Source organism: Emydura macquarii, unplaced genomic scaffold, assembly GCF_026122565.2.
Source record: "Emydura macquarii macquarii isolate MOO-44397 ecotype Brisbane River unplaced genomic scaffold, CSIRO-AGI_Emac_v2 contig_1043, whole genome shotgun sequence".
In the NCBI taxonomy this organism is placed as follows: Eukaryota; Metazoa; Chordata; order Testudines; family Chelidae; genus Emydura; species Emydura macquarii.
The window spans coordinates 3,478,505-3,496,074 of record NW_027131180.1 but is presented as its reverse complement, the minus strand read 5'-3'; the positions used below and the strand labels follow the sequence as shown (position 1 = coordinate 3,496,074).

Here is a 17,570-nt window from a genome sequence, read left to right as displayed (position 1 = left end):
CAGCAAGCAGCTTTGGATTTCCTGGGTCACAGGGTTTCAGGTCAATCATGATTCCAGAGCAGTATGTTTATTTTCCCTTCTCTTCCTTCCAAGCTGGAGAATATGGAATGGATGGAGGGGCGGGGGCAGGAGGAGAGCATACTACTAAATATTTCTAAGGTGCTCATCTCATTTTATCTGTTCACCATAAGAGTTTCGTCCTATGCTCTTGATCACCTCCAGAACAGCAGAAGTCTTGGAAACATCTGAGATAGAACAATACTACATTACTGCTCTGACAACACCAGCAGCGAAGAGTACCACCAATGGCGACAGGTTACAAGGTATTTCTGTAATGCTGAGCTACAAACTTCTATCAGTTATATGTGCAATGCATTACAGTACTGCCGATTTGTACAACAGGGATTTCATCCAAGTCATTTGCCTGGCCCAGTAAACAAGAGAAACTTAAAATATCAAAGGTCTGGGATTTAATAAAAATTATAATTATGAAATAGACTACTGATTAAAAGACAGAAAACCAAAGGTACAAATAAATGGTCAGGAAATACTTAAATAAATATAGGTTAATAGTGGTGCCCCTTAGGGATTTGTACTGTGACCAGTGCTATTCAACATATTCATAAATTATCTGGAAAAAGGGGTAAACAATGAAGTAGCAAAATTTGCAGACGACAAAAAATTAGTCAAGATAGTTAAATACATTCATTCATGGTTCATTACATTGCTTACATTTTTCAAAATGTGGGGTAAGTAAAATCTCTTGCACTTTCATATACATATATAGATATTCTATATCTAAATTCTCCTACAGAAAAAAAACTTACTGAAAAAGAAAAATAATTTACAGTAATTTTCTCCAATACCAGAAGGCTTTTTTCTAGTGCTTTTGTTGTAGAAGCAATTCCATAATAATTGTACTTCTACAGTGCTCATTTCTATAATGCTAGCACTTCTGTTCTAGTAAAACCTACTATAATTGTAGTATAGTGTAGAATGATTTTTGATACAAGGATTATTACTTACTTAGATTCGCTTTTAAAATCAGTGCTAAATAAACCTGACTATGCTGGATAAAATGCCTACTAACTCTTCTCAACACTATTACTACTTCCTCAAGAGTATTAATACCACTTTTGGGATTGTGAAGACTGTATCATCAAAATTGAGATTTAGAACATACTTTTGCACATTATATTCTGTTTCCTTTCCCAAATGTCACACTGCTAACTTGACAGATCCAAGGCCATCTGCTGCATAGGCTAGTTCCACAGCTTGACAATTCATCAATATGTAAAAGAGCTTCTTAAAACAAAAGCCTATATTTATTCTCAGCTAATATCTTTATCTACATGCATACACTCTCCTATATTTCTTCTAGCATTAAAACATAAGAAAATAATCAACATTGGAACATAAACAGTGTTTGTTTTAAGCAGCTTTAAAATATTTTAAGCAACATAAAAACAAAGTATTTGAAAGCCATTTTAATGAGTAGTGCTTGTACTGTTCTATTTGTCTTGTGACAATTTTTATTTTTAAGAGGTGAAAGGAGAGTAGATAATAGATATATGAACTAAGAAAATAGATCTTTGTTTCTGAATGATATAATACAATTTTCCTGGATTGTGTGACATGTTCCACTGATTTACAACTCTGAAATACAATTGAAATCAATGAAGTTGCACAAGATGTAAGTACAGTAATGACAAAAGATGGCCTGGCGCATTTTTACTGTGATGTTAACATCACACACTAAAGTTCTAAAGATAACCAGTGGCTCCAATAACCTGATCTATTTATATGCTAGCTTTACTTTTATACTTTTCATATTTTATGCAAGCTGGAAATTTTTGTGTGCCTTTATACATAAAAAGGTTGCCCATAATCAGTGTTCAATTAAACATTCAGAGACCTAAACAAACATACACACAATCAACAAAAACATGAGGCCCACTTCTGCTCTCAACTACACAAGTGCAGTTCAATTTCAGTTGCAGTCATGAAAGCAGAACTGGATTCCTTTTTACCAACCCTAATTTTGCAAATTCACATATAAAGGGTGTTTCCAGCAGTGATAGTTAGAAAAAAAATCTTAAATTGTAACATCACCTAACAAATTGTGGGAATAGAACCCCACAATGCCATTTTTATAATCACTTTTCAGACTATAAGTACTCTTTAAACTGTACATTATGAGCCTGAGTCTGCCTTTATCCAGTCAAATTCTTAAACCTTTACTCTCCTGTAAAGTCAATTGTGTTTAGTATTAGCGGAAATATTGAAAAAAATTCTGGCAAGTTCAGTTGGAATAGTGCTGTAAAGACAGCAACTTTATAAGGCTGTTAATATTTTCAATACTCAGGCTAAGTTTTACACTTGTCATGGGCTATAAGTATTTCACTGTAGGCAAAAGAGAAAATGAAAGTGTCTTTTGTGACTATGACCAACACAACTGCCTGCAAAATGAGCAAGTGCTACAAGGTACTGATTAAGTTATGTTCAGGCAGCGCAAGAGAGGTTAAAAGCATTGCTATGCATATAATAACCAAGATTTGCAAAGCCCTCAAGCACATTGCAACTGGCACAATCAAGGTCACACTTTAAGACAGTCCCATTATAATCAGTTGAACAGCATAGCATTCAACATCTGTTCACAGATAATGTACATTGGCAGGACAGCCCCCAATCAGGCTTTAAAACAAGCATTTGATGCTTTTTTGGTGCTCATTTAAGGCATGTCAGTCAGTGGACTGTTATTCTAGTGGTATCTGTAATTATTGATTTAGGGCTCAATCCCATACTATAGTACATTCTGCAAATGTTATATTAGTCTGCAACCACCAGCCACCAAAGTAACTAATTATGAAGCTGTATTATTGCTTTCAATAAAATACACTGATAGCAGTCCTATGTTATGTAATTTATTATATTAAAAGCCTTAATATTTTGGACCCTCATGTAACCACCTGGTTATTGTTTTCTCTGTGTAGCTATTTGGAAACATACCTGAGTTTCCTTCTAATTTTCTTCAGGAGAGGGGTCTTATTTGTCAATGCAGTGGCAGATTTGGCCCCCAAGCCATAGATTTCTGGTCACTATAAAGGGACAGAATAATTTTCATGCAGTCTCAGGACCTCTGCAGAGTTACCTTGACACACATCTACAGCCTCAGCAGCTGGGTTGCCATGCACTAAAAGCCTCCCTCAAAAAGGAATGGGGAGGCAGGGAAAGAAAAAGAGGAATTACTGCTCATCTGACCAGCACTAATTAGGGATGTTTATCCAAATTGAAATCCACACACACACATACAAGCAGCATGCCATGTCCAGGGATTGCTTCTTAGCAGCTCCTCTTCCCATCCAGAGCTGCAAAAGGACATCCCATCAAGTCTCGGGCAATGGAAGAACACAGCTGAGAGAATTAATCTTTTCTCATCTTGGATCTGAACCCTAATTTAGAGCATATTTTGTTACCTTGGACTCTATGAAGCAGAGGGTAGGATCTGGATCATTATTTTAGGTAATTACTTATTAATACATATACAAATCAATTTGTACAATCAAGTCTGCCCAAGATGCTCCCCAGAAGCCATCATTTATTAAATTTCACAGCCTTTTTAAACACGTTCAAACTAAAACCAAGCACTGAAAATGAAATTTCTGAATTTATTGTAGTGTTCTTCAAACTTTTGCTTTACTGATCAATTATTTTTTTAAACTTATCATATGTCCTGTCTCCTACAAGGATGAAGTATTTTTATGGTTTTATTTTTACCAGTACATTTCAGTCAATACACACATTTCAGGTTAGATTTTGATATCAGTTATTCTAGTATAAATATGAATTAACTCTATTAGTGCCAACAGAGTAAATTTTGAAATTACACTGGTGAAGTTGAGATTAGAATCTGACCCTAAATTTATAAATCATTTATAAAGCAGTCTCTTCCAAGGCATAACGTTATAATTACGGATAAGATTATGTCACAGATTCCGTGACTTTCAAAAGACCTCCGGGACATTTTCCACTTCAGTGGTGGTGGTGGCGGTGGGGCTGGAGCTCCCAGCCCTGAGCCACCAGGGCTGCAGTAGGGGCCCCAGAGCTGTCAGCCACCACAGTGGAAGGTGCTGGACTCTCCCTCCCCCCACCCCACCCCCCAAAGTGGGATCTGGGCTCTGATCCTTCCCCCCCCCATCAGGGTTCAGTCAGCCCCCATCACCACCCTATTATTTTGAGTAAAAGTCACAGACAGGTCACAGGCCTCCATTAATTTTTGTTTATTGCCTGCGACCTGTCCATGACTTCTACTAAAAATAAGTGACAAAATATTAACATTAATTTTAATATAGAGGTATAAAATATAATAAAGACATATCACCAAGCTTTTAAGACTTCACATGAAAGGAATAAATAGCAGAGGAAAGGGATGTTCAATGAAGAAAAAAACCAGGCATTGGGAGTGTGGAATCAAAGAATTAATCATAGAATTGATTATAGAATGCCTGGCATGAAATTGATTATAGAGGGCCTGGCCTGAAACTGGGTAGCCTGAACTGTGATGGAAGCCCTCAGGTTAAATCACTGACAGGATGCCCCAAACTGAGACTGAGATAAAGATGCTAAAATCCCACAGGATGTCTCAGGACCACCATTTAAATGCAAACTCCTTTTGTGAACTCTAGCCCTTTTGATGTCTGTAAACCGACATCTCCTGTTCTGATAAGTATCAGTACGTGCCCCCCTGTCTTCCTGGCCCCATAGGAAGTTACTCCATACAAATTAGCATTTTAACATGTATTGTGTAGCCACCCATCTTTGGGTGATAGCCAGGTACCTGATAACCACATTGTATAATCAAGTGACTCTTTGGTCTTTCCTGTGAAAACATCTGGCGTATCCCATTGTACATATAATTGTCTTTCCTGTTAAGTATAAACTGTTAATCAAATTCCACTATACGATCAACATGTAAATGAACCTAAGCAACCCCTATATAAGTCTTTTGTATCTGGTAGCCAGGTGAAGTACATTTGCCCAGCATCCAGACATGCTGCTTGATTTCCCTATAGCCACCTGGGTTTTCCCTATGGCTATAGTATTCCTCATAGCTATGGTTATGTGATTGTGTGTGTGTCACAATTAAAGCTGCACCCGATCCAACTCTAAAATGTAGCAGTGTGACTTTATTTTTCCTCGACAGGAGGGAACATTTTAAACCTGGGGGCCAACAGTGATAATACATTATATTTTCCCAAAATGTGGCTTTTACAAAACAATTAAAAATGTAAAAAAAAGAGATGAAGAATGGGCAAATTTCAAGGGGGAACAAATTACAATAGTATAGAAAGGTAATGATGGCAGGTAAACCACACAGTACCATAAACACAGCTCTTGTTATAAATTACTACTCAATGGCCTGCTGTTTTCATACTTGAAGTAATATAACATAAAACTATATTTGTGATGTCTTGTTAAATTATATGAAATTAAAATGCATGTACAGCTCTGAGGAGTCATGAATTCCTGCCTAGAAGATGCTAAATTACAAGATATCGAATTTTGCTGAAGTGTGAGAAGTGGAAATGGTTTTTGGAGAAAAAACAGAACAGAATCTGAAAGTTACTAGTACGGTTAAAGGAAGGGCTGCATCCTAAAAATATATTAGTGAGTAACTTTATTCACTTGAGTAGTTATACAATATAAGTGAAATTATAAGATTAGAGCTGGTGGGCAATTTTTCAAACCAGTTTTTGCATCAGACATTACCAATTCATCGACACAAACTTTTTGTGGGAACAGTTTTTAAGGTCCCGGAGGGAAATTCTGGTGTGAGACAGTCTCTAGAAGAGCCAACAGTCTGGGGGTCAGGGCACTCTCCTAGAATGTGGGAGACTCAGGTTCAAATCCCTGCTCTGCCTTCTCCCTCATCCCAGATCAGTACTCAAACTACCAGGTTACTAGCTATCTGCGAAAGGGGTCATTCATTGGGCAAGAGAGAGAATGACTCTGCAGCCTGGTGGCAGAGCAGGGATTTGAACGTGGGCCTCCCAGCTCACAGGTGAGTGTCCTGACCACCAGGCTAAAGAATGGGTAGATCTCTCTCTTGCTCTCTCTCTCCCTCCCCCTCCTCCCCGATGCAGAATGGGAAAAAATTTTGAAATTTCAAAGTTTTGCAGGACAGAATTGTTTCCCATCCAGCTCTATCTCAGATGAGTAAAGAGCATAATACCTGTTTGCAGAAATGGGACTCAAACAGAAAAAAGCCTCAGATTTAGCAGGGCTCAAAAGCTATGGGATCCACACAGCCTTATGCTTGTGCACAACCAAGTGGCAAATCTAATACTGAGAGAGGGGAAAGAGTACACAAATATTCAAGTAGGGAGTAATGATGACAGTTGGTACATGGCTTGTTAGTGCTTTTTAGCAAAATACATTAAAAAGGTAATACAATGATCTGTACCAAATTCTTTCTTTGGTATTAAATCCATACCTAGCCATCAATGTCTATTAATCCTAGCCTCACATTTCTTGTTTGGTATTTTAACCCCGCCCTTTTTATTTAATATTTTTAAGATTTATAAATTTAAACTCTTCCTGTTTATTTTAATTCTTGTCTATATCTTTTAAATTATTTTTAGCTTTCACCTTTTTCCTCTATGACTATTTTATAGAAGCTTAACTAGTTTGTATTCAAGTGAAAATAAATGAGTTACCTTCAAACTCTTAATAAGATTTTACTTTCTCTGAGTGATGGACATATTCTTTTTGAAATATTAAATATTTTACTTAATGAGCTAGAATTTTTTTTTACAGAATTTATAGTAATAAGCTGAGTTAAGTTATTAAAATATTTCTAATTTAACAAGCACAAGTAAAATGAAACATGATTTTTTCCACAGACAAACAAATGTATTTCAATATATTGAGTTAATACAAATACACTATTCTTTATCTCCTCTTCAATGGAATTCGGTCTGCTAAGGAAGCAAACACCTTTCTCATACTGACTGACTGATTCTGGTTCCCCCTGGTGATAATGCTCTTTCATCTCAGCAGCAGGTGTTTTTGGTGACAAATAGTTAGGTACTGAGAAGCTCCTAAGTTTTTAGTCACAGATCTATTGGTCTATAGCACAATGGAATTGTAACATCTGGTTCAAGACTTTACTTTTAAAATTGCTCATTCATTAAAAACACTGAAACCCCATGGCTGCTTTAACTTACACTGGGCACATTTTGATCCATTCACTTGCCCAAAATCTGAAGGCCACATATGCGCTATAGAACCATGTTTGCTCCCACCCGAGGCTACACTTTTCAGGTAGTCCCAGTACAGACTCCAGCCCTCCTCCCATCCCCATGTCTATATCTATTCACTTTACTGGTTATAACTGAGTATAGAAGTCCTAAGTCTTCTGAGCCTCTCAAAAGCCAGTATATTATTCAATTAGACATTTCAGCTATTTTTTAAAATTAATTTTAGCTTTCACCATTTTCATCTTTGTCTATTTTGTAGAAGCATATCTAGTTGGTATTCAAGTGAATACAAGTGAGTTATCCTCAAACACTTAATAAAGTTCAGATTTTACATATACCAGACAAACAATTTAAGAGCCAATTAAAAAACCCTGAATGTTTTTGGGAAGGAGAACATTCTTTCAGCAGGTGTTTTAGTTTATCTTTAAGTGTCCAGCAGTGTCAGTTTTATAAATATTTTAAATACCATTCCAGATGTAGTCAAGCTACTACCATCTTCAAGAGTCTGCTTTAGAAAAAAGGGTTTCAAGATTGTATATTGGAAATGTAATGTATTAAACATGTCTTTACTGATCCTTGCATGTTTAATTAAGAGTCTGAAGATAAAACACTCTGCAGAGATTTCTATTGAGGACTTAGTAAATGCTTTGCATGGCTACTGCAGCTCCTGTAGAGAATGTAGAGCTGTGAGATACCACAGTGCTGTGAATGAATGTCCCCTTCAGGGACTTATAATGTTCCAATGAAAATTCCTTTTGAGCAACTTGATAAACACATTTACTGTACAGAGGGGGTTTGAAAGAGGGATTTGGGAGAGAGGGGAGGAGAAAAAAATTCTAGTTTTCATACGTGCACAAGATAAGCAGGGCTGTTTGTTTTGGCTACGTGCTGGAGTCGCCTCATCACACTTAGCAACAAAAGACAATGCATTTCCATTAGGAAATTATTGGAAAGAAACCACCTGATGAAAATCTGCTAAAAAGAAGGCCACCTCCAAATGAACAGTCTTTCTTAAAACCATGCAACCAAGAAGGAAGGCTACAACCACTGCAACCAGTTTAACAGGCCTCAGCCTGAGACAACAGGCACTGAAAGATCCTATAACAGAGAGTCTGGATTTTTATATAAGATTAGACACTTCATTAGGTGTGTGGACCACAACTGAAAGCAAAGAGAGATTAATACTAGCTAGCTACATAATGTAATAGCTATAAACAATCTGTGCCAAATTCAGTTCTGGAGTAAAAAGTGAAACTCCACTGACATCTGTGTGAAATGGCCTATATGGTAGAACTGACTGAAGCCTACTCTCTTTTAGCTACAATGCCATTTACAAAGGTAATTTGAAATAATTTTAAAAACACTGAGAGAAGAATTTGAAAACACAACCAGAAATAGAAACCTAAGAATTTGGGTGCGTACCAGCTGGATCCTGGATAATTCCCTTTCAGGTAGCAGATCAACATAGCCCTTCACTGGCTAATGATTCAGTTTTCTCAAGTGGCCAAGGTACCTCCATCTATCTACATGTCTACAGAAACATTTTACCCTCAAAGTTTTATTTCCTGAGCAAATCTGTGGTGCCATAACAAAAATCAAACGTTTGCTGGAGCTGCAGGTAAATGGAATGTGCTGATGTCAGAATTATATACATCCATCCTCTGTGATTACTCCCCAATGCTCTTAATGAAGCAACAAAAAGTTTTATTTAATTCCATTTGAAAGGAAACAATAAGACCAAATAGTACTTTACCCAGGAAAATTCTTTGTGAGCAAAGGGGACAAGCTTTTTTAGTACAGACCTTAGAACAGGATTCCATGTTTGTTGAGAACAGGGGCAGATTAAGACAACATGAAATCCTAAACATGTTCTACATAATCCCACCCCAGCAGCATGGCCCTGGACCCTCTTCAGGGTGACACTAGAAGGGGCCATAAACACCAGAGCAGTCTGCTGGACTGGTTTGGAGACCAGCAACACTCCTTTTTGGGCAGATTGGGACAGCCTTGTCCCAGGTCCACTGTTGCCATCTTCTGGCAGGGTAGAATCTTTCCTGGAGGAAAGGACATTGGACAACACTATCCCCATTCAAATGAACAAAGAACCTGGAGTCGGGATGGGGGAGGATCCTTGCTGACAACCCTTCTTGCATATTCATGATACCAAGAGAGCAGAAACTTAAACAAAACAAAAACAAAAACACAACAACAAAAAAGAAAACAAGAAAGCTCATATTTTGAGCTATCAAGTGACTCCAGGAACTTGATCTCTGGGCACAGGCTCATAATGCTTATGCCTTTCCCCAACACTAACCAAGAATAAAGAAGTTGAGGGGAAGAGGTAAAAAAGCTACACTTGCAACCGTTAGAACAGTCTGCACACCTGCAAACATTCAAAATTACATATCTTCATATGTTTTTAAAAGACCCTTACTATTTCACAGCCAAATTTCTTCAAAACAATTAATATGTTCTTAGCTCAGGGATACATACCCATGCAAAGTTTGAAACAAAGCTTAGTTGTTCAAGCACAAATGATAATTAATAAGAACAGCTGGAAAATAGTTTTTATTCCTATTAAGACAATTCAACGGCCAAATGGATATTTTAATCTTCTTGGCGCACACACAAAATCACTTCTAGTTTGAGGCAATATATGAGCATTTTCAGCTCAAAAGGTAACCTGGGAAAATTATAACCAACTTATAACATGCATTTAGCAATGGAAACATCTCACCACAATGAAAGAGACAATAGTGGTATCCAAAATTAATGTAACTGTGGTCTGTAGAATTCTTCCCTGGGTGTCCAAAGAGTGAAACATTTAGGAAAACAAGTAGTTGGGGACTAAAATGTTATGATGGGAGCTTGCCTATTTCTCATAAAGTAGCTCAAAAAATGAAAGTTTCATAAACCACTAAATTAACACGTAAGCCCTTCACATCAGAGCATCTAGATAATCACATCTATACAATACAATGCACAGACAATAATGCTAAAGGATATTTTTAGGTTGTAGCGTTTCCACCTCTGCATTTTTCCTACTGGACAAATATGTCATGATAAAACACGTATCAATTCTGCAGATATTTTGAGAGTCAATCATGTACAGGTCAATCTCCTCAAAATCAGGCATGGGGAAGTCATACTTGTATTACCCAATATGATAAATCACACATTTTTCATTCTTTGCTGTAAAAAAGTTCAAGACAACAAGGTGCGCTTTTGCCAATTACAATCTTCTACAGCAAGGAGTCTTTTTTTTTTTGTTTGTTTTTGGTTTTTACTTAATCACTGTGATGGACAGAAGAAAATTACTACATATTATTCCTAAGTGGGAGAAGGAAAAAGGTGAAATTACCAGGCAGCCTTTGATATATAGTCTAAAGGCAACTGTTCACATGTAGTCTATAGGCGTTCTTAACATACTGTGCTGTTGGAGGGAGAATGCAATTTGAGTTGTTCTCTCGGATACATAATCTGAAAAAGTTCCCTAACAGATATTAACCGGAGGATGACTAAGTGAAAAGTACCTATGCTATCCACTCTTAATGCAATGCTCCCCAAAAGCCACATGTATTTAATTTACATTGCCACATCTCTTTCTTGCACCTCTGCCCCCATCCTCACTCCTCTTCACAGCCCGCTTCAAAGACAGTAGAAGAGGAAGGAGGCGGGTAAAGACTGCTACTGCAAGCTCCAAAATGTTCAGGGGCTCTCTACCACATAGCTACTGCACTTGTTCTGATCCTCACTGCCCTATCTCCCATAAAAAGAAAAGCACTTCTGGCCACTCTCAGCACCTGCTCCAGTTGCATTGATTACCAGCTCCCCCTTACCCTGAGAAATTCAGCAGCTCCTCATCTCAAATTAACTCAATTGCCTGGACAATACTTCTTCGTGCCCTTGCAGGTTTTTGAGCCTGTTCATATGTTACTACTACTGTTAGAGACTGTAGTAATCCAAAATACAGTACATCACTTTATTTAGATCACAATGAAATCAATTTAAAATTAGTTAGTATCTCCATTGCAGACTACATCACAAAAAACTGGAGATCATATTGTATCAGGTAGAATCAAGTATGAATCTCCCCAAATGACTATAGCTACTTCGTAAATGGATTAAGAGGGTGGAATGGTAAAGAGAAAAATCAGGCCCATAAGAGGTTTAGTACAGCAGATCTTCAGGACCCAGAGAGGCTGGCCTTTTTATTCATCAAGTGCCACATATGCCAGGGATGATAAAAAATGCAACAGGAAATACCTCATTCATGCTAGCTGTTTGTGTGCACACTTATTCCCTCTGTACCTTATATTATTCAGCCACCCTGCAAAAAGTTACCTTTTAAACCAAGTATAGTGAAAGATTTTACAGTTTGACTATAGACAAGACATCAGTGTGAATTAAACTGTACTTCCTATCTAGGAGTTGGGGATTAAGACCTTATTATTGTTAATTATTTGTATTAGTATAGTGCCTAAGAGCCCCAGTCATAGATCTGGACCCCACTGCGCTTGGCATCATACAAATATAGAACAGCAGCTTGCTCTCTGCCCAAAAGAGCTTACCACCTAAGTATAAGATGAGACAACAGATGGATAAACACAGACTGACAGGGGATTACAAGGAAACAATGACAATGAGACAATATTGGTCAGTATGATAGGCAGTGATCTCCACAGACCAGCAGCCTACCATTGTCAAGTTTTTTGTAGGCATCATGGAGAAAAAAACAGAAGTACTTGTTTGAAAATTTTAGAAGCGGGAGATGGAGGCTGGCATCCTGAGATAAGATGCAGGATCTGACCTTTCAATAGCAAATGAGAGATAAGTAGGGTGGGGATAAGTTGTGAAGGACCTTAAAAGTGAAGTCGAATAGCTTATGTTCAATGCAATAAAGAAGGGGGAGACATTGGAAAGATATAGAGACAGGTATGACATGGTGAAAGTGATGTGCTAGGAAAATGATCTGTGCAGCAGCACTCTAAATGCAGAGGAGCACAGCAAGACGGCACTTGTCAAGGCCAGAGAGCAATATGTTGCAGCAAGAGAGACACAAGATTATGAGAACTTGGATTAGAGTTTAGCAGTTTGGCGGATAGGAAAAGCTGAATCTCAGAGATATTACGCACAAAGAATCTGCAAGATTTAGACATAGCCTGGATTTGAGGTCAAGGAGAGGGGTCCAAGTTGAAAATGATCTCCAGGCCATGGGTATGAGTGACAGGTAGGATAGTGTTGTCCACAATGATCGAAAAAGGAGTTGCTGAGGTGAGGGAAGAAAGAGTACAAACTCTGTTTTAGCCACATTGAACTTCAACTGATGGCTTGACATCCACATGGAGATACCAGAGTTTAATCTGGACAGGAAACAGGTCTGGAGTATAGAGGTAGTTCTGTGTCTTTGCTATAGAATTTATGTTTGTAGGTGAGATTACCTAGAGATAAGGTTTAGAGGCAAAAGAGAAGGGGACCCAGACAGAGACCTGAGGAAACTTCAGAGGAAGTTGGAGAGGGGGATGAAGATGATCCTCTGAAGGACTTGCTGAAGAAGTGATCAGAAACGCAGAAGAAGAACCAGGCAAGGAAAAAGTCATGGAAGCCATGGGAAGATGAATTTTCATGAAGAAAAGCATGGCTGACTGTGTCAAAAGCAGTTAACAGGTCAAGGACGATGAGGATGGAGTACAGATTCTGAGATTTGATTAAGACAGGCTTTGGCTAGAGTGATTTCAGTGTAGCTCAAGGGGTGAGAGTCAGATTAGACACACTCTAGGATAGAATTACAGGAGAGGAAGTCCAAACAGTGATTGTAAACACAGCATTCAATGATCTTAGAGATGAAAATGAGAAGGCAAATAGATCGGCAGCTGGAGAGGGCTGTGCGGTTATGGGTGGGGTCTAAAGCATCCTTGTATTTTGTGGAGAAGAGCCAGAGGAGAGTGACAGGTTAAGGCAAAGAGTAAGGAAGGAGATGAGAGTGGGAAGAAGGGAGATCAGGAGATAGGATGGGGTCACTGGAGCACATGGAGGGGTTACAGCAGATGAGAAACTTCTGTGTATGTGATGAGAGGAGAAACTTTGTATAAGGTGAAGGGAAGTCAAGAGAAGGGTGATCGTGTTGTACTTAGTCAATTTTTCTCTGGGAGGAAACTGGCAAGACCTTGTGCAGAGGGAAAATTGGAGACAGGAAAAGGGGAGGGGTTGAGAAGTGAGTCAAAGTTGGCAAAAAGGCAGCTGGAATTGTGGACATGGAATTCAATTAAGTTGGAAAAATAGAGTTGGTTAGCTAGGAAATGGCAAAAGTGGAGAATTTGTTGTGGCGGAAGTCCGTCTGGTCATGGGATTTTTTCTACAGATGCTCCACAACACAAAGAGGAGGATATGAGGAGGCTGATGTTGAGGGTGAGCCCCAATCCTTCCTACTCCCAGAGCTCCATCCTTGATTCTTAAAATCTCATAGAGCAAGCTTAGGTTTCAGTCTAAGTTTCATTCTGCTTTCTTATGCCTGCTTTCTTCCATTCACTAAGAGTGCACTATCACATGGTAATACTTCATTAATCATGAGTGTTCAGTACATCAAGATATCCATTCCGTATTTAATGAGGAACATGAGCATCTCTGAAACTTCACAGAAATAGGACATCGGCCTACAGAACAGAAAGCAGCCCCAAATGATCACTTTATGTCTTACTGAATCATTCTAAACAAAGAAATTCATATTTTTATGATGTTTGAGTCATTCTATTTTGAGAAATAACTGTTTTGTCATGAATGAATTTGGAGCCAGAGAAACTGGCAAGAGGCAAACATCCCCACATAACTCTGCATATGCTCCTCAATCCTCAGTTGCAATGTCCCCGTTATTCCAATCTCAGATGAGAGATTGAAATTCACGACAAGTTGTAGGGTTGCTGACTAGTTAGTTTATTCTAATTCCTGCTGTCCAGAGGTCAGTTATGCTTATTAATAAAACACTTTCTCAATCTGTATTTCTGATCATAGATAAAAGTGCAATTGTTAGCAGTGTGAAACGATGCATTTCTATTCTGTACCATTTCAGTATCATACCTATCCAATACATGCAAAAAGGCAAGCAAATTAAGAAACTTATTTATAGTCTGCCTTTTCTATTAGTAACATGAGATGGCATATGGAAAGAGCTACAAGTATGTTTGGGGAGTGGGGCTAGCCAACTCCATTTGATTGGAGTAGGCATGGTTATTTAATTTGACCCAACATACCAATATCACAGCTAAGCATGCTGTGAACTGCTAGACAAATAACAGCATTTGATTTCTCTCTCTAATAGAAAGACAAAGAAATTAGATGGTAAAGAAGATTAACACACCAACTCCCTACCTACCACTCTGAGAATCTTGGTGATTCAGTGACCTTACATCCCCCTAAATTTCATTCAAGTGTCATCAAGGTCTAGAGACTTTCACTTAAGAAGTTGAAAGTTAAATAGGTATATTTATTGTTGAATTGGTAGACAGATAGATTCTCCCACTTTAACAGATGAGCGTTCAGCTAGTATGAACTTGAGTTCTGGGTTTATTTGTTTTTATGGCTTCTCACATGGGAAGTAAGTCCAATTCTGGATTTGCAAATATGGATGCACCTCTTGCAAGTGTAGTTGTCTTTGTAGAGAGGATTTGAGACATTGGCCTTACAACTTGCTCTCTTCTCACACGCCACTCGTCAAAAGCAGACACAGCCTCACAGCACAGACTGCTTCATCTGGGTCTGTCCAGTGCAACAAATTCCCAGGTTCTAACATCTATCTTGCATGCTTTGAGGTTGGCCTTTAAGGTGTATTTATATCTGAGAATGAGTTGACCCTTAGAACAGGTTCCTACGTTCTGCTGACAGTAGAGCACCACTTTGTGTATATCAGAAGCCTCCATGTTGAGCCCGGATGAGCATGCTCTCGATCCCAAGGATTTGGCACCACTCAAGGACTTTAGTGTTGAGGATCCTGTCCTGCCACTTGCTGCTGCAGATGGATCTCAGGCAGCAAAAGTGGAAGCTCTCTCAGTGCAGTAGCTTTTTATCTTAGTTCTGAGGCAGACTCCATGCTCTCTCCAGAGCCTGTGGGTCAGCTTGCCAAATGCCAAGCTGGCCTTTGCTAGGTGCTGAATAATCTCATCATCCAACATGGCATTGCTGGAAATGTATGCTTCCCAGTTAGCAGAATTTCTTAACAGTGTTGAGGGGAGTATTGTCAATTGTGACAATGGGATCCTGGTGCTGGCAGGTACATGACGTTTGTCTTTTTCAGGCTGATTGTGAAACCAAAGCATTTTGAGGCACAAGCAAAGTGGTCCACAATAAGCTGAATGTCCTCAAGCATGTATGCAATGAAAACAGAAAACTACAACTATCATAAGAGCACTATTGAATGCAATAAACCCCATTGGTTTCTGAGTCTCAGGAAAGGTCAACTTGTACCTTACTTTTACACACATAAATGAGCAATTCCAATTCCTCTTATTTCTTACTTGGACTCCTAACATTGGTGTAATAGGCAATTAAAGAATTTCTTCTCTTTATGTTCTTGATTAATTTTGTTCTCAATATCTTGATTTTATGCTGACTGCTCACATCTTCCTTTTTTTTTTTTTTTTTTTTTTAAAAACCCTCCCCTTGTTATTAGTTTAACGCCCTCCTGATTACTCTAGCCAGCCAGTCCCTGAGAAGACTAATTCCCCTTCTGAGGTGGAGGCCATCTTCTATGGGGAGAGGGGACTGTAATGTTACACAAAACCAAAATCCTCCAACTTATACCAGTTATCTAGACAGCCATTAACTTCCAGAATTTTCTACCTTCTGTCTTCCTTTGCTCATGTGACCGGAAGGATCTGAGAAGATTGCTTGAACATTCTGCTTCTTCAGCACACTTCTGAGTTTCTAAAAATTATCTATTATCTGCGAGATATCCCGTGATTAAGTGTCATTAGTGCTAGTATGAACCATCACTAAGGGATATTTTCCCATTGATTTCAAAAGCCTATCCAAATCTTAAGAGTGACATCTCATGTCTTGGCTCCAAGAAAACAGCACGCCATGTTGCTGTCTGCCTGTCCCTTGCAGGATGTTCTTTCAATTCTTCTGAGCACTTGAATTCCCAGCAAACATCGTCAGCCTTCCTTCGATGTTTAGAGAACTCTTTGTGGGCAAGCTTGATTTTCCTACAGGTTGGGCTAACCGTCAGTGGATCCCATACATCTCTCCATTCCCCTGGGCCAGCTACATCTTCAGAGATATCTTCCAGTTTCCATGTTGAAAATATGGTATTGACTGGAGACTTTTAGCTGTGTGGATTTCCTCCTGGTCATCTTCTGTCTGGTTGCCACAGGTTGCCCATCCTCCTCTATCTTCCAATATTGGGAAAATACTTAGTATTTTAACAGTCTTAATGAAATATTGCAACTGAAAACATGGAGAATCATCACCATGTGACCAGCAGTTCTCCTTGGTCAACCAACAAGTACTGTACAGACTTCTAATGATCCCATGAACCACAGTTTAGGAACTGCTACCTTACAGTGTGTGTAGGTGGGGAGATGAACACACTGGGTCCCAACCTCAGAAAGAGAGTAGACCAAAAGATAACCAAAGAGTGGCCCAGCTTGTATGGAGTCTGTTGGATATTGGCTATGTTAGGAAAATTTGTAAGCCTCTTTCAGTATCAGTTTAATCCATACGGTAAACCAGGTATAGATATTTAGATCATTGGGTCATCTAAACACGGTTAGATGACATTGTGGTAGTAACACCTACATGTGTCTACAGGTATGGTTTCATTATTGGTAGCACTGGTGCAGCTGCACTGGTACTGAAAAACACTTAGTAACTTTTCTATAGATTGACTCACAGCAGAAATAGTGTAGGGCACAGAGAATGCAGATTGGAACACCAAGAGTGGCAATAACCCAGAAGAAACTGCATTCTTTTCCTGGAGATTCAGACTCTGGAAAGATGAACTTTTTGTATATATCCTTAATGTGGAGATTGCATTTCATAGAAGGCTTTCGTTTAAGGCAGAGTTTTTGTTGGTTGGGACCCAAAACTGGGTCACCTGAATATTTCAAAAGGTCTCATGGCAGCTCCTGTCCCACAGGGCTGGCTGGGCTCGCCTCCCTGCTCCAAGCACTGCAACCTCTGGAGCCAGGGGAGGGTGGGGGGGCCACAGCAGCCGAGACTGGGAGAGGGGCTGTGGCAGCCGGGGACTGAGCAGGGAATAGTGGCCAGAGGCCGAGGCCGCGGCAGCCGAGGGCCAAGCCAGGGAACCGCAGTCAGCAG

The 17,570-nt window shown here is 39.1% G+C and overlaps 1 protein-coding gene across 2 annotated transcripts in view; it reads right to left on the bottom strand.

Moving 5' to 3' along the window:
* The window catches only part of PDK3 (pyruvate dehydrogenase kinase 3), an 82,579-nt gene that overhangs the window by 48,663 nt on the left and 16,346 nt on the right, over positions 1-17,570 (bottom strand). The window lies entirely within an intron of this gene.